Source organism: Rhinoderma darwinii, unplaced genomic scaffold (assembly GCF_050947455.1).
Source record: "Rhinoderma darwinii isolate aRhiDar2 unplaced genomic scaffold, aRhiDar2.hap1 Scaffold_138, whole genome shotgun sequence".
Classification (NCBI taxonomy): Eukaryota; Metazoa; Chordata; class Amphibia; order Anura; family Rhinodermatidae; genus Rhinoderma; species Rhinoderma darwinii.
In genome coordinates this window covers 939662-965977 of record NW_027461966.1, presented here as the reverse complement: position 1 = coordinate 965977, position 26316 = coordinate 939662, and the positions used below count along the sequence as shown (strand labels likewise).

The following is a 26316-nucleotide window of genomic DNA, read 5'->3' as shown; positions in this document are numbered from 1 at the left end:
ATGGTCTTCATCTAGGTACCATTTATTTGGCCTCTTTAGGGCTCTCTTTGTTTTGGCCCTTTTCTAGGGCATCATCTGTTTTTGGCCACACGCAGGCACCATTTCAGTGGTCCTCGGGCACTATTTATATGGTCCTTTCTCGGGCACCATTTCTATGGTCCTCATTTGGGTACCATTTATTTTGGCCTCTTTAGGGCTCTATTTGTTTTGACCCTTTTCTAGGGCATCTGTTTTTGGCCACACGCAGGCACCATTTCAGTGGTCCTCGGGCACTATTTATATAGTCCTTACTCGGGAACCATTTCTATGGTCTCCATCTAGGTACCATTTATTTGGCCTCTCTAGGGCTCTCTTTGTTTTGGCCCTTTTCTAGGGCATCATCTGTTTTTGGCCACACGCAGGCACCATTTCAGTGGTCCTCGGCCACTATTTATATAGTTCTTACTCAGGAACCATTTCTATGGTCCTCATTTGGGTACCATTTATTTGGCCTCTTTAGGGCTCTCTTTGTTTTGGCCCTTTTCTAGGGCAACATCTTGTTGTAACCTTTCATCTACAGCGTAATCTCGCGAGATTACGCTGTGCTCTACTGTAACTACCATAGACACATTAACGAAGTGCAGGGATTGTGAATAGACATCCCGTGGAATGTCTATTCACTGTCAAAACTGTCTTCGGTATTGTTAATGTGTTAGTATAAGACAGCACATAGCGATCTAAAAGGATCCCTATGCGCTGCCTAAATGAATGGAGAGGAGTGCATGACGCTGATTGGTCAGCGTCATACACTCCTCTGTACAACGCCCACTTGGTCTGAAGTAAAAACACGCCCACTTGGGCATTAAGACACTCATTAGCATAAATCTAAAATCGCTAATAAAGTGGTGAAAATAGATCGTTTTTTTTTTTAAATAGAAAGCATTACTGTCACCTACATTACAGCGCCGATCTCCTAATGTATGAGATTGGGCACTTATAATGTGGTGACAGAGCCTCTTTAACCCCCTCCCGCTGTGGCCACTTTTGACCTTCCTGACAGAGCCTCATTTTTCAAAGCTGACATGTTTCAATTATGTGGTAATAACTCCAGAATGCTTTTACCTATCCAAGCGATTCTGAGGTTGTTTTCTCGTGACACATTGGACTTTATGTTACTGGCAAAATTTCCCCGATACATTCAGTATTTAATTGTGAAAAACACCAAAATTTGCATTTTTCTCAATTTGAATGTATCTGCTTGTAAGACAGGCAGTTATAACACACAAAAATGTTGCTAATTAACATCCCCCATATGTCTACTTTAGATTGGCCTCTGTTTTTGAAAATCCTTTTATTTTTCTAGGACGTTACAAGGCTTAGAAACTTAGCAGCAATTTCTCACATTTTCAAGAAAATTTCAAAAGGCTATTTTTACAGGGGCCAGTTCAGCTGTGAAGTGGCTTTGAGGTCCTTATATATTAGAAACCCCCAATAAGTCACCCCATTTTAAAAACTGCACCCCTCAAAGTATTCAAAACAGCATTTAGAAAGTTTCTTAACCCTTTAGACATTTCGCAGGAATTAAGGCAAACTAGAGGTGAAATTTACAAAGTTCATTATTTTTTTCCAGAAATTCAATTTGAATCCATTTTTTTTTGTACCACAGAAGGTTTTACCAGAGAAATACAACTTAATATTTATTTCCCAGGTTCTGCAGTTTTAGGAAATATCCCACATGTAGCTCTAGTGTGATAAAGGACTGAAGCACCGGCCTCAGAAGCAAATTAGCACCTAGTGGATTTTGGGCCTCCTTTTTATTAGAATATATTTTAGGCACCATGTCAGCTTTGAAGAGGTCTTGTGGAACTAAAACAGTGGAAACTCCCCAAAAGTGACCCCATTTGGGAAACTACACCCCTCAAGGAATTTATTTAGGGGTGTAGCAAGCATTTTGAGCCGCCAGTTTTTTTGCAAAAATTTTTGGAACTAAGCCATGAAAATTAAAATCTAAATTTTTTACCACAACATTTGTGGAGCAATTTCTCCCGAGTAAAACAATACCCCACATGTGGTAATAAACGGTTGTTTGGACACACGGCAGGGCTGAGAAGGGAAAGAGCGCCATTTGGCTCTTGGAGCTCAAATTTAGCAGGAATGGTTTGCGGAGGCCATGTCTCATTTGCAAAGCCCCTGAGGGGACAAAACAGTGGAAACCCCCAACAAGTGACCCCATTTTGGAAACTACACCCCATGAGGAAATTATCTAGGGGTATAGTGAGCATTTTGACCCCACAGGTTTTTTGCAGACATTTTTGGAAGTAGGCTGTGTAAATGAAAATCGAATTTTTTTCAAATAAAATGTAGGCTTAGCTATTTTTTTTTTCATTTCCACAAGGACTAAAGGAGAAAAAGCACCATAAAATTTGTAAAGAAATTTCTCCCGAGTAAAACAGTACCCCACATGTGGTAATAAATGGCTGTTTGGACACACGGCGAGGCTGAGAAGGGAAAGAGCGCCATTTGGCTTTTGGAACTCAAATTTAACAGGAATGGTTTGCGGAGGCCATGTTGCATTTGCAAAGCCCCTGAGGGGACAAAACAGTGGAAACCCCCAACAAGTGACCCCATTTTGGAAACTACACCCCATGAGGAAATTATCTAGGGGTACAGTGAGCAGTTTGACCCTACAGGCGTTTTACAGAACTTATTGGAAGTAGGCCGTAAAAATGAAAATCTACATTTTTTCAAAGAAAATGTAGGTTTAGCTAATTTTTTTTCATTTCCACAAGGACTTAAGGAGAAAAAGCATTTGTAAAACAATTTCTCCCGAGTAAAACAATACCCCACATGTGGTCATAAACATCTGTTTGGACACACGGTAGGGATCAGAATGGAAGGAGCACCATTTGGATTTTGGAATGGTTTCTGGGCGCCATGTCACATTTGCTGAGCCCCTGTAGTACTAGTAGTCATTTGTGTTGCACATGATTAGAAATTCCCATGTAGCCCCAACCTAAAGCATAAAGTTCCTTCATGGGCAAAGCTGCCAACAAAAATAGGTATTTCCCATGATGCAGTAAAGTGATTTGGAAGTATATGGGGGCTGTAGATGGGATCTGCTCCCAATCGTACACGCATTCTCATATGTCTCACTATAGAGACTCTCTCCATGTAAGGGGCAGACATTACAAGATATCTGCAACCCCGGCATTATTCCCCATGTAGAAGATCATTCCCACAAAAATCCTTCATGTGTCTACAACTGTCCATAAAAGAGAGTCATTCATTCCTAAATATGTCACCAATCTTTCCTGATTACGCCATTTTATGGGTGCAACACGTCCGGCCATGTGTAGCAGTATACATATATACTCTATGTGAATAACGCAGACAATACATTCATATTAAATAGTCACCTACCTCTTGTAACTTACCTGTACACCACATAGGATTATGACTGATGACATCACATGAAGACACGTCATCTCTAAAAAGGGAAGAAAAAACAGTAAATAGATTGTAAATAAAAATAATAATTCTCAGTTAGACCCCGTTTACACAGAGTTTTTTTGCAGGCAGAAAAATCTGCCTCAAAATTCATTCAGGAATGGAAAATCTGCCTGCAAATTCTTGCCTCTATTTTCGTGGCCTTTTTCGCTGCATTTTTCGGGTAAAAAACGGCGGAAAGAAAGAGTATGCCGCTTTTTTGTAACACAAGCGGCTGAAAGCCGCCGCGGAAAAAACCGCCTCCGCCTCCCATTGAAATCAATGGGAGGTGGTTTGGGACTTTTTTTTACACTAAATCTGATACGGTTTCCGCATAAAAAAACTTTGTGTGAACTGGGCCTTACAGATGTGTTAACCCTTAACTTGCATCAAGTTATACAATGTATCATAATACCAATTCAATACAATCTCGTGCCATCTAGCAAAAAAAAGCAACATACACTTGTTTTTAACATGGGAGTCTATGGGCGACATATGGCATCCGTCGGAGTAAATACTTTCTTTTACATCTTCGTTTAACATCTCGCGCCATATATCTCGGGTTAGGCCCCATGCACATGACCGTATTTTCATCTATCCGTAAATACTGTCGGTAAATACGAATCCGTAGTCATCCGTATATATATGGAACGATATCCGCAAATACGGTCTGTAGTGCATCCATATTTGATCCGTATATACGGATACGTAAAAAAAAGGGAGGCTGCAAATGATGTCACTAACATGTTGCTTAGCAACGCTTCTGTAAATACGGATGGTTTATGCATACACATCCGTAGCCGTCCATATATACGGAAGCGCCCATAGGCTTCTATGGGAGAGTGGCAGGTTCTATCATTTTTTCAGCAAAAATACAGAAAGGTGTCCGTGGCCAATAGAAATGAATGGGTCCGTAATTACGGATGAAAAATACGGTGTACATAAATTAAAGAGGCTCTGTCACCAGATTTTGCAACCCCTATCTGCTATTGCAGCAGATCGGCGCTGCAATGTAGATTACAGTAACGTTTTTATTTTTAAAAAACGAGCATTTTTGACCAAGTTATGACCACTTTTGTATTTATGCAAATGAGGCTTTCTAAAGTCCAACTGGGCGTGTTTACAGTAAAAGTACAACTGGGCGTGTATTATGTGTGTTACATCGGGGCGTGTATTATGTGTGTTACATCGGGGCGTGTTTACTACTTTTACTAGCTGGGCGTTCTGACGAGAAGTATCATCCACTTCTCTTCACAACACCCAGCTTCTGGCAGTGCAGACACAGCGTGTTCTCGAGAGATCACGCTGTGTCGTCACTCACTTCCTGCCCCAGGTCCTGCATCGTGTCGGACGAGCGAGGACACATCGGCACCAGAGGCTACAGTTGATTCTGCAGCAGCATCGGCGTTTGCAGGTAAGTCGATGTAGCTACTTACCTGCAAACGCTGATGCTGCTGCAGAATCAACTGTAGCCTCTGGTGCCGACACGATGCAGGACGGGGGCAGGAAGTGAGTGACGTCACAGCGTGATCTCTCGAGAACACGCTGTGTGTCTGCACTGCCAGAAGCTGGGTGGTAACGAAGAGAAGTGGATGATGCTGATTCGTCAGCATCATACACTCCCATTCCTAACGCCCAGCTAGTAAAAGAAGTAAAAACGCCCAGATGTAACACACAATACACGCCCAGTTGTACTTTTACTGTAAACACGCCCAGTTGTACTTTTGCAAGCCTCATTTGCATAAATACAAAAATGGTCATAACTTGGCCAAAAATGCTCGTTTAAAAAAAAATAAAAACGTTACTGTAATCTACATTGCAGCGACGATCTGCTGCAATAGCAGATAGGGGTTGCAAAATCTGGTGACAGAGCCTCTTTAAGGAAGGACACTTCTGTATATCTGCCCAGAGAAAACCCAGACAACTGTTGTCACCCAAATTGTCCACACTCCTGAATGGCAAGACTGCTTAGTAATGTAACGCTACAGTATGGTGAGGTGACATATCACTTCATAACTAGACAGATTTACTATTTATATAGAGATGTGATAAAATCAATGCTACGGGGGCTGAAGGGAGGCAGAAAAGAAGAACGTTTTGCTTCTGAGTTGTTTCCTGTTAACCCTTTCCTGTCGCTGCACTGGCTATTTATGTAAAGGAAAGGGTATTTAAATATGGCGCCTGCTCAGAAGCAGAGCGGGCGTCATAGCCGCTGGGTCTCTGCTGTGTAACACCGGCTCACACGCGGCAAGATGGTGGGAGCCGGTGTGTTCCTCTAGCAGCTGGCCGCCTTGTGAACGCTCCCAGCCCTGCTATAGGAAGATTGCTATTAGGACCTGCCTGTGGCAGGTCTCAATAACAAAGTACTGATTTCACCATAGACTGCAATACTGTGATATTGCAGTCTATGGCACAAGCGATCCAATGATCGCAGGTACAAGTCTTCTAGAGGGGCTAAAAAAACAATAAAAAAATTCCCTAGATCACAATATAAAAATAAACATAAACACATTAGGTATCCCTGCGTCCGAAAATACCCAAACTATAATAATATAAAAATATTTATCCAATATGGTGAACACCGTAGCGTGAAAAAAAAAAAATGTCTGAATCGCTATTTTTTTGCCACTACAACCGCCCACAAAATTTAATGAAGTGTTTGAAATGCCCGATATTCCCCAAAATGGTATCAATAAAAACCACATCTTTCCACGTACAAAAAGACGCCTTACACAGCCCTGTACACAGAAATATAAAAACGTTATTATGGGGGTCACAATATGGTGCAAATATTTTTTTCAAACGTTGTCGTTTTTTTAAAGGTAATAAAACATAACAAAAACTATATAAATTTGGTATCACCGCGATCGTACTGACCCTCAGAATAAAGGTAACACGTCACTTTCACTGTACAGTGAACACCGTAAAAACGAAATCCATAAGAAAATGCCGGCCTGCTGTTTTTTTCCAATTCCACTCCATTCTAAAAAAAAATTCCAGCTTCCCAGTACATCACACATAATATTAACCCCTTCCCTCTTTAGCCACTTTTGACCTTCCTGACAGAGCCTCATTTTTCAAATCTGACATGTTTCCCTTTATGTGGTAATAACTTCGGAATGCTTTAACCTATCCAAGCGATTCTGAGATTGTTTTCTCATGACACATTGGACTTTATGTTACTGGCAACATTTGCTCGATACATACAGTATTTAAATGTGAAAAACACCAAAATGTAACGAAAAATTGCAAAAATTAGCATTTTTCTAAATTTAAATGTATCTGCCTGCAGATAGTAATACCACACACAATTATTGCTAATTAACATCCCCCATATGTCTACTTTAGATTGGCCTCGTTTTTTGAACATCCTTTTATTTTTCTAGGATATTACAAGGCTTAGAACTTTAGCAGCAATTTCTCACATTTTCAAGAAAATTTCAAAAGGCTATTTTTACAGGGGCCAGTTCAGTTGTGAAGCGGCTTTGAGGTCCTTAGATCTTAGAAACCACCAAAAAGTCACCCCATTTTAAAAACTTCACCCCTCAAAGTATTCAAAACAGCATTTAGAAAGTTTCTTAACCCTTTAGACGTTTCACAGGAATTAAACAAAAGTAGAGGTGAAATTTACAAACTAAATTTTTTGTTGTTGCAGAAATTAATTTTTAATCCATTTTTTTTGTAACACAAAGTTTAACCAGAGAAACGCAACTCAATATTTATTGCCCAGGTTCTGCAGTTTTAGGAAATATCTCACATGTGGTCCTAGTGTGCTAATGGACTGAAGCATCGGCCTCAGAAGCAAAGGAGCAACTAGAGGATTTTGGGGTCTCCTTTTTATTAGAATATATTTTAGGCTTCACGTCAGTTTTGAAGGGCTCTTGTGGTACCAAAACAGTGGAAACCCCCCAAAAGTGACCCCATTTGGGAAACTACACCCCTCGAAGGAATTTATTTAGGGGTATAGTGAGAAATTTGACAAGACAGTTTTTTTGCAGAAATTTTTTGGAAGTAGGCTGTGAAAATGAAAATCTACATTCTTTCAAATAAAATGTATTTTTAGCAAATTTTTTTTTATTTCCAAAAGGACTAAAGGAGAAAAAGCACCGCAACATTTGTAGAGCGATTTCTCCCGAGTAAAAGAATACTCCACATGTGGTCATAAACGTCTGTTTGGACACATAGCAGGGCTTAGAAGGGAAAGAGCGCTATTTGACTTTTGGAGCTCAAATTTAGCAGGAATGGTTTGCGGAGGCCATGTCGCATTTGCAAAGCCCCTGAGGGACGAACACAGTGGAAACCCCCCACAAGTGGCCCCATTTTGGAAACTGCACCCCTTGAGGAAATTATATAGGGGTATAGTGAGCATTTTGACACTGCAGGTTTTTTGCAGAAATTATTGGAAGTAGGCCGTGAAAATGAAAATCTATATTCTTTCAAAGAAAATGTAGGTTTAGCTAATTTTTTCTCATTTCCACAAGGATTAAAGGAGAAAAAGCATTTGTAAAGCAATCTCTCTAGAGTAAAACAATACCCCACATGTGGCAATAAATTGCTGTTTGGACACACGGCAAGGCTTAGAAGGGAAAGAACTCCATTTGGCTTTTGGAGCTCAAATTTAGCAGGAATGGCCAGGACACATTTTCAGAGCCCTTGAGGGGACAAAACAATGAAAACGCCAAAAAAGTGACCCCATTTTGGAAACTACACCCCTTGAAGATCTAAGTGTGTGGTGATCATTTTGACCCCCACAGGTGTTTCATAGAATTTATTAGAATTGGGCAGTGAAAATAAAAACAATCCTTTTTCATCAATAAGATGTAGCTTTAGGTCAACATTTTTAATTTTCTCAACAAATAAAGGAAAAAAAGAACCCCCCCCCCCAATATTTGTAAAGCAATTTCTCCTGAGTACGGCAATACCCCATTTGTGGTCATAAACTGCTGTTTGGGCACATGGCAAGGAACAGAAGAGAAGGAGCGGCATTTCGCTTTTGGAGCCCAGATTTTGCTGGATTGGTTTCTTGACACCATGTCACTTTTGCAAAGCCACTAAGGTACCAGTACAGTGGAAACTACCCAAAAGTGACTCCATTTGTGATACTACACCCCTTCAGGAATTAATCTAGGGGTGTAGTGAGCATTTTGACCCCACAGCTGTTTCATAGATTTTATTTGAATTGGGCAGTGAAAATAAAAATTACATTACACGTAGCTTTAGCTCAAAAAATTTAATTTTCTCAAAAAATTAAGTAGAAAAAGAACCCAAAATTTGTTAAGCAATTTCTCCCGACTACGGCAATACCCCATATGTGGTTATAAACTCATTTTTGGGCACACAGCAGGGCTCAGAAGGGAAGGAGCGCAATTTAGCTTTCAGAGTACAGATTTTGCTGGATTGGTTTCTGGTCGTTATGTCGCATTTGCAAAACCCCTGTGGGACCAAAACAGTGGAAACCCCCCCAAAAGTGATCCCCATTTTGGAAACTACACCCCTCAATGCATTTACATAGTGGTGTAGTGAGCATGTTAACTCTGCAGCTGTTTTGCATAAATTAGTGTGCACTCGATATTGCAGAGTGAAAATGGGATATTTTCCATAGATATGCCAATATGTGGTGCCCAGCTTGTGCCACCATAACAAGACCGCGCTCTAATTATTATGCTGTGTTTCCCGGTTTTAGAATCACCCTACATGGGGCCCTAATCTTTTGCCTGGACATTTGACAGGGCTCATTGCGAGAGTACCATGCGAAATTGAGGCCTAATTTGGCGATTTACACAGAATTGGTTCACAATTGCAGAGGCTCAGATGGGAAATAATAAAATAAACCCCCCAGAAGTGACCCCATTTTAGAAACTACACCCCTCGAGGCATTTAGTAAGGGGTGTAGTGAGCATTTTCACCCCACAGGTTTTTTCCATAAATAAATGTGCTGCGTATGGTGCAAAGTAAAAATTAAATTTTTTCCCCAGAATTGCCAATTCAGTGGCAAGTATGTCGTGCCCAGCTTAGGACACTGTAGACACACACCCCAAAAATTGTTAAAAGGGTTCTCCCGGGTATGGCGGCGCCATATATGTGGAAGTAAACTGCTGTTTGGGCACACTGTAGGGCTCAGATGGGTGGGAGCGCCATTTGGCTTTTGAAGCGTAGATTTTGCTTGGTAGTAGTTTTGTTTGAGTATTACTGGTGTTTCCATTTATAATGTGGGGGTACATGTAAGCTGGGCAGAGTACATCAGGGGCATAGTCAGGTGGCATAATAATGGGGTAAAAAAACAATAAAATGATCCATAGATGTGTGCTACGCAGTGAAGCCATCCTTTCTGCACAGGCCCGTGTCGCACTCATATATGGCGTCCTTTCTTATCCCCCTTTGGTCCACACTCCGCACCTTTGCAGTTTGTGGAATTTTGCTGGGAAGTGTTGTCCTGGTATAATATGGGCACCCTCGCTTCTAGCAGATATGTTTGGGTCCCCCCTTCATGGTTCAATAATTTGAGGGCCCTGATAAATCGTATCTTGAAACAGATGAAATGTTCCCCTCTGATCTGCACAACTGCATGTTTTTATTTCCTGACTTATTGGAGCCATAACTAATTTTATTTTTTCATAGACGTAGTGGTATGAGGGCTGTTTTTTTGAGGGACAAGCTGTAGTTATTATTGGTACCATTTTGGGGTACATGCGACTTTTTGATCACCTTTTATCCTATTTTTTGAGAGGCAAGGTGACCAAGAAACAGCAATTCTGCCATAGTTTTTTTAGGGTTTTTTTATACAGTGTTCACCATGCGTTATAAATTACATGTTAACTTTATTCTGCGGGTCGGTACGATTCCGGCAATACCTAATTTATGGCACTTTTTTATGTTTTACAACTTTTTGCACAATAAAATTACTTTTGTAAAAAGAATGTATTTTTTCTGTCGCCAAGTTGTGAGAACCAAATATGTATGCTTTATTTTTTTTTTTCAATAATAAAGGACTTGATAAGGGAAAAAGGGCGATTGTGTTTTATTTTATTACTTAAAACTTTTATTATATTTTTTACAACTTTTTTTACACTTTACTTTAGTCCCGATAGGGGACTTGAAGGTCCAACTGTCAGATTTTTTTTTCTAATACATTGCACTACCTACGTAGTGCAATGTATTAGATCTGTCAGTCATTCACTGACAGCAAGCAGATTAGGCTTCGCCTCCGAGCGAGGCCTAATCGGCTTCCGTAATGGCAAACAGGAGGCCATTGTTAGGTCTCCTGGTGTCATAGTAGCAGTCGGCAGTTGTGCGATTGCAGGGCACAGCTGCCGATCTGCTAGCAACCACAAAGATCCAGCGATCGGATCTGATCGCTGCATCTGAGGGGTTAATGGCAGGGATCAGCGCTAGCTCCAGTTCCTGCCGTTACATGTGGATGTCAGCTGTAACATAAAGCTGATATCCACCGCTGATGGCTCCGGCTCATCTCCTGAGCCGGCGCCATCTTGCCGGCAGCTACGGAAGCCTTTCAGGCCACGCCTCCGGGCGGAGGCAGGAAGTTTTCCGTTCTAGGCACACCGGGAGGCCACTATTAGGCCTCCGGTTGCCATTGCAGCCACCGACACCCCAGCGATTTCATTGCTGGGGTGTCGATGAGATGCAAACACCTTTAATGTAGGCATCGCTTTTGACGGCTGCATTTAAGGGGTTAATGTCGGGGATCGAAGTTAACTTCGGTCCCGCCGTTACAGCAGGATGTCAGCTGTCAGATACAGCTGACATCCGGGGATGATGGCACCGACTCAGCTTCTGAGCCGGTGCCAAACATTTGGTGTAAGTATACGACATTTTGCGGAAAGCACTGGCTTTCCATCTCGTATACTTACGACAAATTCGGGAAGGGGTTAAATAGCACCATTAGAAAGTACAACTTGTCCCATAAAAATGAAACCCACACATGGCCGTGTCAACAAAAAAATAAAAAAGTTATTACTCTTGGAAGGCAGGGCGGAAAAAAAAGCATAAAAACGAAAATCAGTCTGGTCCTCAAAGGGTTAAAGGGCTATTCCAGTTTCTGCGAATAAAAATAATTTTTTGTATAAAGGAAAGATATAACATTTTTCAATATACTTTCTGTATTATTTCCTTACGATTTTAAGATCTCTTCTTGCTGTCATTGAATAGTAATGTACATTTTTTTTACTTACATTGGATAAAAATCTGTCAGATGTCAGCCTCCAAAATTAAATTCAGACCCCAGACCAGAACCCTAAATTAATTCAGACCCCGATATTAATACTGTCTCTAGACCAGACACCTGAATATATTCAGACCCCTGACTAGACCCCAAATTCAATTAAGACACCAGACCCAGAGCGGCCATTAGTAGTATCTGGGCCCTGTACTGACAAATGGTTAGGGCCCCTTTGGCTCCCAACCTCCATTGTTTACTTTTGGTGGAGACTTGGGTATTACATGATCCTGCTCCAGTATAATTGGGGGATCCCCACACACAGTGCTCCTTGATTTGTGGGTTTATATTGCAGTTCTGTGCTAGAAACAAGTGCTGAATTATCAGAGTGTCTGTATTATTGGATGCCGGATTAAAGGAATTACACTCTATGTTTATATTAACACACAACCTGTAGACATATGAACATTATATACACAACATATATACAGCGTGGCTGCGGGGGAGGGGGGGCTGCTCTGTGTAATGACGGCCATGTGGTGTAATAGAGTATATGGACAGGGGGTGTATAAAGCAGATAGACCCTATAAGTGAGCAGGTGAGAGGGGTAAAGACAAGGAGAATTGTGGGTAAACCAGTGGGCGGACAGGTGTGAAGCTCCACCCCCGCTCTCACCTGTCTTACAGGAAACCTCCGGCCACAGATGAAGACTTCCCAGCGCTCCTGAATCCTCCGCTGCAGTATCTGGGTGACGTCTTTCTGTTCAGGGCTCGGCCGTTTGCTGTGCTGACGTCTCCTGCCTCCTAATGCAGAAGCAGGAGGGTCTGTCACACGGGAGGACTTGATGGAGGAGCTGCTCGGTCCTCTGGTCTGGACGCTGCTGCCGTCCCCTCGTCCTCATTTCCATGGAGTGATTGACACCCCCAGAGTCATGGAACTGCTGAATAGTGACGTCACTGGGAGGTCCTGAAGCTCCGGCGTCTGCAGAAATGGAGGGATCGCAGGTCCTTGTGCAGCTTCACTCAGATCCAGATAAGATAAAACCGCTCTCCTGCAGGAGTGTCCCCATAATCCAGCGCTTTTATTATCTCCCCTGTGGACATGTCCTGGCGTCTTCTTGTTATAGTCACCGGACGTCTGATTTACCCTCTAACACTGAGATGTCGGCTTCTGATCAGAGTTATGGCGCTCTACCTGCCCCCGATATGTCACCTGAATGGCGCCGTTCTGGAGATCCCCCGCTGTCCTCTACTAGGCCGCAGCTGAAGCCGGTAATAACCATGACAACAGAGCAGCGTTGCCATGAGCCACCCAGGAGCTCGTATAGGAAATATTACAACTGCCATTACCAGTGAGCGGAGATATTGGAAGAGATTTATTATTAGTGTCATGAGGAACATTGTACATAATAAATGACTTGTGACGTTTCTCTTCTTTACGACACCTCATGACTGACATTTATATGCACCCCAAAAAATTGGACAGCTGCGTGTATGGTAAAATTAAAAAAAGCCCATAGTCCCCTGGAAATTCCCCGCTGCTCCAGCGCCGATGACCCTGTGGTCTCCCGCCAGTCTCTGGTTTATTTCCTCAAAACCTGGACAACCCCTTCATTTGTGAGAATTGAGAACCTCCAAGAAGAAAGGCCGAAATAAAGAGCTTAAAGAGGCTCTGTCACCACATTATAAGTGGCCTATATTGTACGTGATGTGATCGGCGCTGTAATGTGGATCACAGCAGTGTTTTTTTATTTAGAAAAACGATCATTTTTGACGGAGTTATGACCTATATTAGCTTTATGCTAATGAGTCTCTCAATGGACAACTGGGCGTGTTTTACTATATGACCAAGTGGGCGATCACATCATGTACAAGATAGACCACTTATAATGTGGTGACAGCGCCTCCTTAAGGTTTGTCTCATGAAGAACAGCCTCTTCTGCAATCAGGGTATGATCACACGGAGTGTTTTCAGGCGTATTTTGGGGCGTTTACGCATCGAAAAATGCCTGAAAAAAATGGAAGAACGCCTGCAAACATCTGCCCATTGATTTCAATGGGAAATACGGCGTTCTGTTCCAACGGGGCGTTTTTTTACGCCTCGTTTTCCAAAATAAGGGTATTCCTTTAACATGGAATATGCTGCGATCACTTTTTGAGTCATACCTGCCATACCTGCCCACAGGTTGTGTGTGTTATTGCAGCCCTGCCTCTTTTACTACAATGAAGCTGAGCTGCAATACCAGGCACGACCCATGGACAAGTGTGGCACTGTTTTTGGAAGAAAGCAGCCATGTTTTTCTAATCCTGGACAACTTCTTTAACCCTTCCCTGTCAAGATGGGAATCTCATACGTCCCGGCAGGAAGGCACCTTGGTAGACAAGGACGAATAAATCAGGAACCAACATGAAGTTTAACCCCTTCCCGACATTTGACGTATCCATACGCCAAAGTCGGGAAGGGGAAGTATGGAACAGGCTCACGGAGTGAACCCGCTCCATACGATGCCGGTGTATATGTATATGACACTCGTGCACGATCCCGCTTGTTTAACTCGTTAAATGCCACGGTCAATAGCAACCACAGCATTTAAATCGTTAGAAAGAGGGGGCGACCCCCTCTAACAGCTCATCACGCCCCCCCGCAATGCAATCGTGGAAAGCGGCAGTTATGGGAGCACTCGTTGGCACTTTTATGGGAGCACTGGATGGCAGTGTTATGGGAGCACTGTGGTTGGCACTGTTATGGGAACACTGTACTTGGCACTGCTGTGGGAGCACTGTGGTTGGCACTGGTATGGAGACACTGTGGCTGTCATTTATTATGAGGGCAATGTGGTATTTCGTTGCACTGTGAATGTCCTTAACCCCTTCCCGCTCCTGGACGTACTATTAGGTCATGGTAGCTGTATCGTTCGCGCTCCATGACCTAATAGTACGTCTCGGGAGTAACGGCCATTTCGGCCGTCCTCCCGACACATACAAGAGCTGTGACAGCTGCTGTGTCGTACAGCAGCTGCCGCAGCTCCTACAGCGGCGACCGATCGCTGTGTCCCCGCTGATTAACCCCTTAAAAGCCGCGTTCAATAGGGATCGCGGCTTTTTAGGGGTTAAGCTACAATCGCCGGCCTGCTACACGATAGCGGCCGGCGATTGTAACTATGGCAACCGGACACCAAACAATGGCGTCCGGCTATGCCATCGACAAAGTCAGGACCCACTATGCTTGCTGTCAGTGAGTAGATGACAGCTCTAATACACTGCACTACGCATGTAGTGCAGTGTATTAGAATAGCGATCAGGACCTCCTGCCCTCATGTCCCCTAGTGGGACAAAGTAATAAAGTTAAAAAAAAGTACAAAAAAGATGTGTAAAAATAAGAAAATAAAAGATGCAAAAGTAATAAAAGTAAAAATCCCCCTTTTTACCTTATCAGTCCTTTATTATTAATAAAAATAGATAAATAAACAAATAAACTATACATAATTGGTATCGCCGCGTCCGTAACGGCCTGAACTACAAAATGATTTCATTATTTATCCCGCGTGGTGAACGCCGAAAAGAAAATAATAATAAACCGTACCAGAATCACAATTGTTTGGTCACTTCACCTCCCAAAAAATGGAATAAAAAGAGATCAAAAAGTCGCATGTACCGAAAAATGGTCCTGATGGAAACTACAGTTCGTTACGCAAAAAATAAGTCCTCGCACGGCTTTATTGATGGAAAAATATAAAAGTTCTGGCTCTTAGAATAAGGTAACACAAAAAGTGAATGATTTTTTACAAAACGTATTTTATTGTGCAAACGCCATAAGACATAAAAAAAACTATAAACATCTGGTATCGCCGTAATCGTATCGCCCCGCAGAATAAAGTGAATATGTCATTTATAGCGCACGGTGTAAAAAAAATAGAATAAAAAAACAATAGTAGAATTGCTGTTTTTTAGTCACCGCGCCACCTAAAAATAGAATAAAAACTGATCCAAAAGCCGCATGCACCCCAAGAAAACTACAATGGATTCCTCAAGGGGTCTAGTATCCAAAATGGGGTCATTTTTGGGGGATTCCGCTGTTTTGGCACCACAAGACCTCTTCAAACCGGACATGGTGCCTAATAAAAAAGAGGCCTCAAAATCCACTATTTTATTGCTTCGGAGGCCGGTGCTTCAGTCCATTACCACCCGAGGGCCACATGTGGGATATTTCTCAAAACTGCAGAATCTGGGCAATAAATATTGAGGTTTCTCTGGTAAAACCTTTTGTGTTATAGAAAAAAAAGGTATAAAAATGATTTTCTGACAAAAATAAATATGTCAATTTCACCTCTACTTTGCTCTAAATTCCTGTGAAACACCTAAAGGGTTCATAAAATTTCTAAATGCTGTTGTGAATACTTTGAGGGGTCTAGTTTCTAAAATGGGGTGTCTAATATATAGGCCCCTCAAAGCAACATCAGAACTGAACTGGAACCTAAAAAAAAAAAAATCCTAATGAGCATTGGCTACTCCAAGATGACCCCAGTTTTGACCGTTTGTATAAACGGAGACCCTTATTAGACCGTTTCAGTGCCCGGTTTTCCCAGCATACACCCCCGAGAATTGTATTTCTATTGATGAGTCCTTGGTACATTTTAAAGGGAGGCTTCAATTCCTCGAGTACCTGCCGGGTAAGAGGGCAAGGTATGGCGTGAAGATGTGTAAGCTGTGTGAGTGCATCAGGGTATACCTACAGATTTAGGATACATGAAGGGAAGGGCACCAGTATTCAGCCCCCAGAATGCCCCCCCCCCCCCCTTACTGGGAGTTATGCAAAAATTGTGTGGGATTTGGTGCACCCACTGCTGGACCAGGGTTACCACCTCTACCTGGATAATTTTTATACCAGCGTCCCACTCTTCAAGTGCCTCGCTTCCAGAAGTCCGGCGGCATGCGGCACTGCTAGAACAAATCTGAGAGGCCTCCCTAAGACTCTGCAGGGCAAACACTCAGAAGGGGTGAGAGCAGGGCACAATCTAGCAGCAACAGATTGTGTGTCAAGTACAAGACAAGAGAGATGCCACACCAGTACCCATGTACCTGTACGAGGTACCAGTACAGAGACCCCCAAACCAGACTGCATCCTGGACTACAATAGGTACATGGGAGGGGTGGACTTGTCAGATCAAGTCCTGAAGCCCTACTGCGCCATGCGGTGTGGTATGAGAAGCTGGCCGTGCACATCATACAGATGGCATTGTACAATGCGTACGTGCTACATCCATGTACAGGCCAGACGGGAACTTTCCTGGAATTTCAAGAGGTGGTTATCAAGAAACTAATTTTTAGAGACCAAGAAGGGGGGACACCCAGTACTTCTGGAAGCAAGGCCACACGCATCGTACCAGGGCAACACTTTCCAGGAGAAGTTCCCCAAACTGGCAAGAAAGGAAAAAGTCAAAAGAGGTACAAAGTCTGCTATAAGAGGGGGATAAGGGATGACACAATATATCAATGTGACGTGTCCCGAAAAACTAAGGCTCCGTATGAAAGAGTGCTTCAAAATGTATCATACATCACTTGATTTTTAATCTACCCCAGTTTTACTTACCCTGATGCACTCCGCACAGATTATCCCCCTTATCTTTCCCTTCTGAGCCCTGCCGTGTGCCCTGGCAGCTGATAACAGCCACATTGAGGGTATTGCCATATCCGTGAGAACCCACATTACAGTTTATGGGGTGTATGTCCCGGTAAAAATGCTCACTACACCTCTAGATGAATGCCTTAAGGGTGTAGTTTTTAAAATTGGGTCACTTCTCAGAGGTTTCAACTGTACTGGTACCTCAGGGGCTTCTGCATACATGACTTTTCACCAGAAAATCCCCAGTAGACCAAATGGTGGTCCTTTCCTTCTGAGCCCTCCCATGAGCCCAAATGTCAGTTTATCACCACAAATTGGGCATTGCCGCACTCAGGACAAATTGGGCAACAAAATTGGGTATTTTATTTCTTGTGAAAATAATATATTTTGAGCTAAAAAAAACATATTATTGGAAAAAATTATATTTTTTTTAAATTCCCAGCCCAATTCAAATAAGTTCTGTGAAGAAACTATGGGGGTCTAAATGGTCACATAACCCATCATTTAATTCCTTGAGGGGTGTAGTTTCCAAAATGGGGTCACTTCTGGTGGGTTTCCATTGCTTTGATACCTCTGGGGCTCTGCAAATGCGACATGGCACCCAAAAAACAAACCAGCAAAATCTGGACTCCAAAGAACACACAGCGCTCCTTCCCTTCTGAGGCCTCCCATGGGCTCAAACGGCAGTTTATCTCCACAAATGGGGTATTGCTGCACTTAGTAGAAATTGGGCAACAAAATGGTGTATTTTGTTCCCTGTGAAAATAAGAAATTATGATAAAAAATTACATGTTATTGGAAAAAATTTCATTTTTTTTATTTCACAGCCCAATTCAAATAGGTGCTGTGAAAAAACTGTGCAGTCTAAATGGTAAAAACAACCATAAATGAATTCCTTGAGAGGTGTAGTTTCCAAAATGGGGTCACTTCTGGTGGTTTTCCATTGCTTTGATACCTCTGGGGCCAGGGCCGATTCTAGCTTTTCTGCTGCCTGAGGCGAAAATGGAAATGGCGCCCACCCCCCCCCCCCCCCCCCCCCCTCCACACAAAAAAAAAAAAAATTGTAAGTAAGAAACAACTTGTAAAACGAAACAAAAAAATTAAAGCTGTGTGAACAAAAAAATACATTAGGGCCTGTTCACATCACCGTTCGCTTCTGTTCCGAGGTTCTGTCGGGTGAACCCCGCAACGGAAAGTGAAAGTGACAGCACAGCTTCCGTTTCAGTCTGGTTTCCGGTTTTCCGACGGAATCAATAGCGGAGTCGACTACGGAACGGAACGGAATCGAACGGTGATGTGAACAGGCCCTTATTGAACATCATTGTTATAAACTGCAAGGTCTCATAATGCTACAGGCAATTGTGTAGTAAATATCCCTATATTGCCCCAGCTATAAATACTAGTAAAATGACCAGGGCAATGTGTATCCAAAATTCAAACACGAAAATGAAAGAACAATGTCAGTGTTCAAACTTGTGTCAGGGCTCCTTTAATGGCTCTTTACAGTCAGTATAGTAACACATGCGGCACTTTACAGTCAGTATAGTAACACATGCGGCACTTTACAGTCAGTATAGTAACACATGCGGCACTTTACAGTAAGTATAGTAATACATGCGGCACTTTACAGTCAGTATAGTAACACACGCGGCACTTTACAGTCAGTATAGTAACACATGCGTCACTTTACAGTCAGTATAGTAACACATGCGGCACTTTACAGTAAGTATAGTAATACATGCGGCACTTTACAGTCAGTATTGTAACACATACTGCTCTTTACAGTCAGTATAGTAACACATGCGGCACTTTACAGTCAGTATAGTAACACATGCGGCACTTTACAGTCAGTATAGTAACACATGCGGAACTTTACAGTCAGTATAGTAACACATGCGGCACTTTACAGTCAGTATAGTAATACATGCGGCACTTTACAGTCAGTATAGTAACACATGCTGCTCTTTACAGTCAGTATAGTAACACATGCGGCACTTTACAGTCAGTATAGTAACACATGCGGCACTTTACAGTCAGTATAGTAACACATGCGGCACTTTACAGTCAGTATAGTAACACATGCGGCACTTTACAGTCAGTATAGTAATACATGCGGCACTTTACAGTCAGTATAGTAACACATGCGGCACTTTACAGTCAGTATAGTAACACATGCGGCACTTTACAGTCAGTATAGTAACGCACGCTGCACTTTACAGTCAGTATAGTAACGCATGCGGCACTTTACAGTCAGTATAGTAACACATGCGGCACTTTACAGTCAGTAAAGTAACACATGCGGCACTTTACAGTCAGTATAGTAACACATGCGGCACTTTACAGTCAGTATAGTAACACATGCGGCACTTTACAGTCAGTATAGTAACGCACGCTGCACTTTACAGTCAGTATAGTAACGCATGCGGCACTTTACAGTCAGTATAGTAACACATGCGGCACTTTACAGTCAGTATAGTAACACATGCGGCACTTTACAGTCAGTATAGTAACACATGCGGCACTTTACAGTCAGTATAGTAATACATGCGGCACTTTACAGTCAGTATAGTAACACATGCTGCTCTTTACAGTCAGTATAGTAACACATGCGGCACTTTACAGTCAGTATAGTAACACATGCGGCACTTTACAGTCAGTATAGTAACACATGCGGCACTTTACAGTAAGTATAGTAATACATGCGCCACTTTACAGTCAGTATTGTAACACATGCTGCTCTTTACAGTCAGTATAGTAACACATGCGGCACTTTACAGTCAGTATAGTAACACATGCGGCACTTTACAGTCAGTATAGTAACACATGAGGCACTTTACAGTCAGTATAGTAACACATGCGGCACTTTACAGTCAGTATAGTAACACATGCGGCACTTTACAGTCAGTATAGTAACACATGCGGCACTTTACAGTCAGTATAGTAACACATGCGGCACTTTACAGTCAGTATAATAACACATGCGGCACTTTACAGTCAGTATAGTAGCACATGCAGCACTTTACAGTCAGTAAAGTAACACATGCAGCACTTTACAGTCAGTATAGTAACACATGCGGCACTTTACAGTCAGTATAGTAACACATGCTGCACTTTACAGTCAGTATAGTAACACATGCGGCACTTTACAGTCAGTATAGTAACGCACGCTGCACTTTACAGTCAGTATAGTTACACACGCTGCACTTTACAGTCAGTATAGTAACACATGCGGCACTTTACATTCAGTATAGTAACACATGCGGCACTTTACAGTCAGTATAGTAACGCACGCTGCACTTTACAGTCAGTATAGTAACACATGCGGCACTTTACAGTCAATATAGTAACACATGCGGCACTTTACAGTCAGTATAGTAACGCACGCTGCACTTTACAGTCAGTATAGTAACACATGCGGAACTTTACAGTCAGTATAGTAACGCACGCGGCACTTTACAGTCAGTATAGTAACACATGCGGCACTTTACAGTCAGTTCAGTAACACATGCGGCACTTTACAGTCAGTATATTAACACATGCAGCACTTTACAGTCAGTATAGTAACACATGCTGCACTTTACAGTCAGTATAGTAACGCATGCTGCACTTTACAGTCAGTATAGTAACACATGCGGCACTTTACAGTCAGTATAGGAACACATGCGGCACCTTACAGTCAGTATAGGAACTCATGCGGCACTTTACAGTCAGTATAGTAACACATGCGGCACTTTACAGTCAGTATAGTAACGCATGCTGCACTTGCTTTCTGTCCACGTCTATTGGATCTGTACTACCAATCCGTAATATTTGTAAACCGAAACTGCACAGACCAGACTAGGAATGAATGTGATCATCGAGCCAGTAATATAATCTGAAAACTATTCACTGCATGTTCAGGTCTTAAAGAATTGAGATGATTCAGGAAAAAGGACCACCGGCGCTGCTATATAGGATGTCGAGGCAATGAAATAAATAAATAATATTTATTTGTAAAGACAGGGCTACGCGTTTCGACGCCGGACCGGCGTCTTCATCAGGCCAGCTTGATTTATTTATTTTATTGCCTCGACATCCCATATAGCAGCGCCGGTGGTCCTTTTTCCTGAATCATCTCAATTATTTACCTTGACAGCAAAACTTTTTGCATGTGTACGGACCTGGCTGCAGCTTCATGCTTTTGTGATACCTACTGGTATCCATTCTCTAAGGTGAGCAATTTTCTTGTTGGTCATATTGCTCAATATACTCCCTCGCTTTATTGCACTATGTGGCGCCGTGTCTCCTTTTTATTTTTCTAATCCAGGTCTTAAAGAGGCTCTGTCACCAGATTTTGCAACCCCTATCTCCTATTGCAGCAGATCGGCACTGCAATGTAGATAAGAGTAACGTGTTGTTTTTTTTAAAAACGAGCATTTTTGGCCAAGTTATGACCATTTTTATATTTATGCAAATGAGGCTTTCTAAAGTACAACTGGGCGTGTTTAAAGTTATGTACAAGTGGGCGTGTATTGTGTTCGTTACATCTGGGCGTTTTTACTTCTTTTACTAGCTGGGCGTTGTGTATAGAAGTGAATGATGCTGACGAATCAGCATCATCCACTTCTCTTCTTTACCACCCAGCTTCTGGCAGTTCACAGACACACAGCGTGTCCTCGCGAGATCATGCTGTGACGTCACTCACTTCCTGCCCGAGGTCCTGCATCGTGTCGGACGAGCGAGGACACATCGGCACCAGAGGCTACAGTTGATTCTGCAGCAGCATCGGCGTTTGCAGGTAAGTCGATGTAGCTACTTACCTGCAAACGCTGATGCTGCTGCAGAATCAACTGTAGCCTCTGGTGCCGATGTGGCCGACACGATGCAGGACCTAGGGCAGGAAGTGAGTGACGACACAGCGTGATCTCGCGAGGACACGCTGTGTGTCTGTGAACTGCCAGAAGCTGGGTGGTAACGAAGAGAAGTGGATGATGCTGATTCGTCAGCATCATTCACTTCTATACACAACGCCCAGCTAGTAAAAGAAGTAAAAACGCCCCGATGTACGCACACAATACACGCCCAGTTGTACTTTAGAAAGCCTCATTTGCATAAATATACAAATGGTCATAACTTGGCCAAAAATGCTCGTTTTTAAAAAAAATTATTTTTTTACTCGTATCTACATTGCAGCGCCGATCTGCTGCAATAGCAGATAGGGGTTGCAAAATCTGGTGACAGAGCCTCTTTAAAGGGGTTGTTCCAAGATTAAATGTTATCCCCTGTCTACAGGACAGGACATAACATGCTGATCAGTGGGGCTCCCTCGTACCCCTGAGTTAATGACGATGGAGGTCAAGCATACACCCTGCCGCTCCAGTTACTCAGGGGTACAAGGGACCACCGTTCCAGTTATCAGTGGGGGTCCCAGTGGTCAGACCCCCACCGATCAGCATGTTATGTCCTGTCCTGTAGACAGGGGATAACATTTAATCTTGGAACAACCCCTTTAACTGCAAGGGGCAAAAATTTATATTTAGAAAAAAAGGCATATGGAACAGTAGCAAAGCAAAAAATAAACTGCGCACAACCTATAAATAAATATGTACCAGCAGTGTATATACCGCACAGATCCATATATAGCAGCAGTGTATATACCGCACAGATCCATATATAGCAGCAGTGAATATACCGCACAGATCAATATATAGCAGCAGTGAATATACCGCACAGATCCATATATAGCAGCAGTGAATATACCGCTCTGATCCATATATAGCAGCAGTGTATATACCGCACAGATCCATATATAGCAGCAGTGAATATACCGCACATATAAATATATACCAGCAGTGTATATACCGCACAGATCCATATATAGCAGCAGTGTATATACCGCACAGATCAATATATAGCAGCAGTGTATATACCGCACAGATCAATATATAGCAGCAGTGTATACAGTGGCGGATTAAGTAAACCATGGGCCCTGGGCTGTTCCACAAGCTTGGGCCCCCTTGTCCACCACCGCCCTGCCACGTCATGTCTATATTAAACACCACCTTTCTGTGTGAGCATTGACAAATGAGTGCTACGATTCCCCTTGTCAAAGGGCTGTGTCCCTACACACTGACAGTCTTCAACCATCGCTGACAGTATCACACTGTGTAGGGACACATCCTCCTGACAAGGGGAATGGTAACACGCATTTGTCTATTAGTCCTGGGTACACAAAGACTTTATGTGGAATACAAGGATTTCCGATAACAGACATGTCAGGAGAGGTGACAGATAAATGCAATGACTCACAGGTGATGTCTTCACTGATAGGTCGTTCTCTTTTCTTCTCCATCTGACACAGACCGCTATGGCGACTTCTCCTGATGACTGCAGTTTCCTGATGAGAAATCTTTTCCCCTTGATTCTGTAGCCATTTTCAGCGTCTATAGCAACATAAAAATTCAGAAATAAACACCATAAATTGTCTTATACCCCAGACCCCTAAGCAAATTAAGACCCAGGCCCATACATTAACTCAAACCAATAAATTCAGTCCCCAAGAGGTAACTAAACTTTTAAAAAACATTTGGCGTGTCATAGTGAGAGTGATATGTCAGAAGTTTTGATTGATGGGGGTCCCAGCATTGAGACCACCACCGATCACTAAAACAAAGCTGCAGGAGTGCCCGGGTGAGCGCTGTACCACTTAATTTCTGATTGTCTTTCCTCGTCGCGGTGTACGGACTCATAGACTTTCTGTTGTGCCCATAGACCGCATGCTCGGCTATCAGAGGAAAGACGATCAGAAACAAAGTGGCTCCTCACTCACCTGAGCGCTTCTGCCACTTTGTTTCAGCGATTGGTGGGGTCTCAGTGCCCAGACCCCCACCGATTAGAACATTTGACATGTCACTATGACATGTAATTTTTTTTAAAAAGTTTCGTTAGTTACCCTTTAAGCAGTCAGACACCCCTCCCCAGTGCATCTGACTGACTGCTGAGTGCCCTATGGGAGGGTCTAAGTGTCTGACACTTAGGGCGGATTTACACGAGCGTGTGCGTTTTGCGCACACAAAAAATGCGGCGTTTTGCGCGCGCAAAAGGCACTTAACAGCTCCGTGTGTCATCACCATATGATGCGCGGCTGCGTGCCTTTCGCGCACCCGCCATCATTATGACACTCTGTTTGTATGTTTGTAGCACCTGGTGCTTTTCTGTTTGCAATCATAGTTATACTGCTGTTGAGCAAATCACGCACGTCCCACGGAGGTGCCTCCGTGTGGCATGCGTGATTTTCACGCACCCATTGACTTCAATGGGTGCGTGATGCGCAAAAAACGCAGAAATATAGGACATGTCGTCAGTTTTATGCAGCAGACTCACGCTGCGCAAAAATCACTGACAGTCTGCACTGCCCCATATACTTGCATAGGTCCGTGCGAGGCGCGTGAAAAGCACGCGCGTTGCACGGACAAATTACACGTTCGTGTAAATCCGCCCTTATGGCTCTTGGGGGGGGAAGGAGTTATTCCCCTATAGAACCCTGAACAGTCAATCAAACGCTCTGACCCCCCCTGCAGAATAATAACTACTGAGGGCTCCATGTGGGAGATTATACTGCAGGGGGGGGTTCTGAGCATCTGACTTACTGCAGAGGGCTCTATGGGTGGGAAATTATTTTGCACACAAAAAATGTGAGATTAAACACCCTATATACAATTCACACTAACACCAAACACTATATATTCAAACCACACACACTATATAGACTTACATTATAGACACTATAAACACAGCACACACTATATACACAGCACACACTATATACACAGCACACACTATATACACCACACACACTATATAGACTTACATTATGACACACATAAACACACACACACTACATAGACTTACATTATAGACACTATATACACAGCACACACTATATACACAGCACACACTATATAGACTTACATTATGACACACACACACACACACATAAACACACACACACACACTACATAGACTTACATTATAGACACTATATACACAGCACACACTATATACACAGCACACACTATATACACAGCACACACTATATACACAGCACACACTATATAGACTTACATTATGACACACACACACACACACTACATAGACTTACATTATAGACACTATATACACAGCACACACTATATAGACTTACATTAACTAACACACACACACACACTTACCAGTCTCTTCCTCTGCGGTGCTTGTCTCTGGCAGCCTCCAGGACCTTAATCATGTGACTGTGACGTCACCACAGGTCCTTCACCCTCTAGTTTCAGTTTTGCCGTTATCAGGCAGCTGCTGGAGGTTTAGACAGGAGGGACAGTGCACAACAGCACAGAGGAGCAGACTGTCAGGGAGACTCCAGCACCTGCCCATCACAATCTCTGACAGTCTGCTCTCTACAGCTGATGTGCTGTGCCCCTGTTCCCTGGCCGCAATTGACTCCCCCTGCACATTCCCCCCGCCTCTAGAATGCGGCCGGCAGCAGCAGCCCTGGAGAGTTTTGTTTCACTTGTGTGCGGTGTGAGAAGCTATGGGCCCCCCTGCAAGCCTTGGGCCCCGGGCGACCGCCCGAAACGCCCATATGGGGATCCGCCACTGAGTGTATATACCGCACAGATCCATATATAGCAGCAGTGAATATACCGCACAGATCCATATATAGCAGCAGTGAATATACCGCACAGATCCATATATAGCAGCAGTGAATATACCGCACAGATCCATATATAGCAGCAGTGTATATACCGCTCTGATCCATATATAGCAGCAGTGAATATACCGCTCTGATCCATATATAGCAGCAGTGAATATACTGCACATATAAATATATAGCAGCAGTGTATATACCGCACAGATCCATATATAGCAGCAGTGAATATACCGCACAGATCCATATATAGCAGCAGTGTATATACCGCTCTGATCCATATATAGCAGCAGTGAATATACCGCTCTGATCCATATATAGCAGCAGTGAATATACTGCACATATAAATATATAGCAGCAGTGTATATACCGCACA

General features: G+C 43.0%; 1 long non-coding RNA gene across 1 annotated transcript; it reads right to left on the bottom strand.

Moving 5' to 3' along the window:
* Positions 1-427: 427 nt before the first annotated feature.
* Positions 428-25544, bottom strand: LOC142699144 (uncharacterized). The gene is made up of 3 exons (XR_012866025.1): positions 25471-25544; positions 23549-23682; positions 428-3466 (listed from the first exon to the last, which is right to left on the bottom strand). It is a non-coding gene; the product is annotated as an uncharacterized LOC142699144 (long non-coding RNA).
* Positions 25545-26316: the final 772 nt, after the last annotated feature.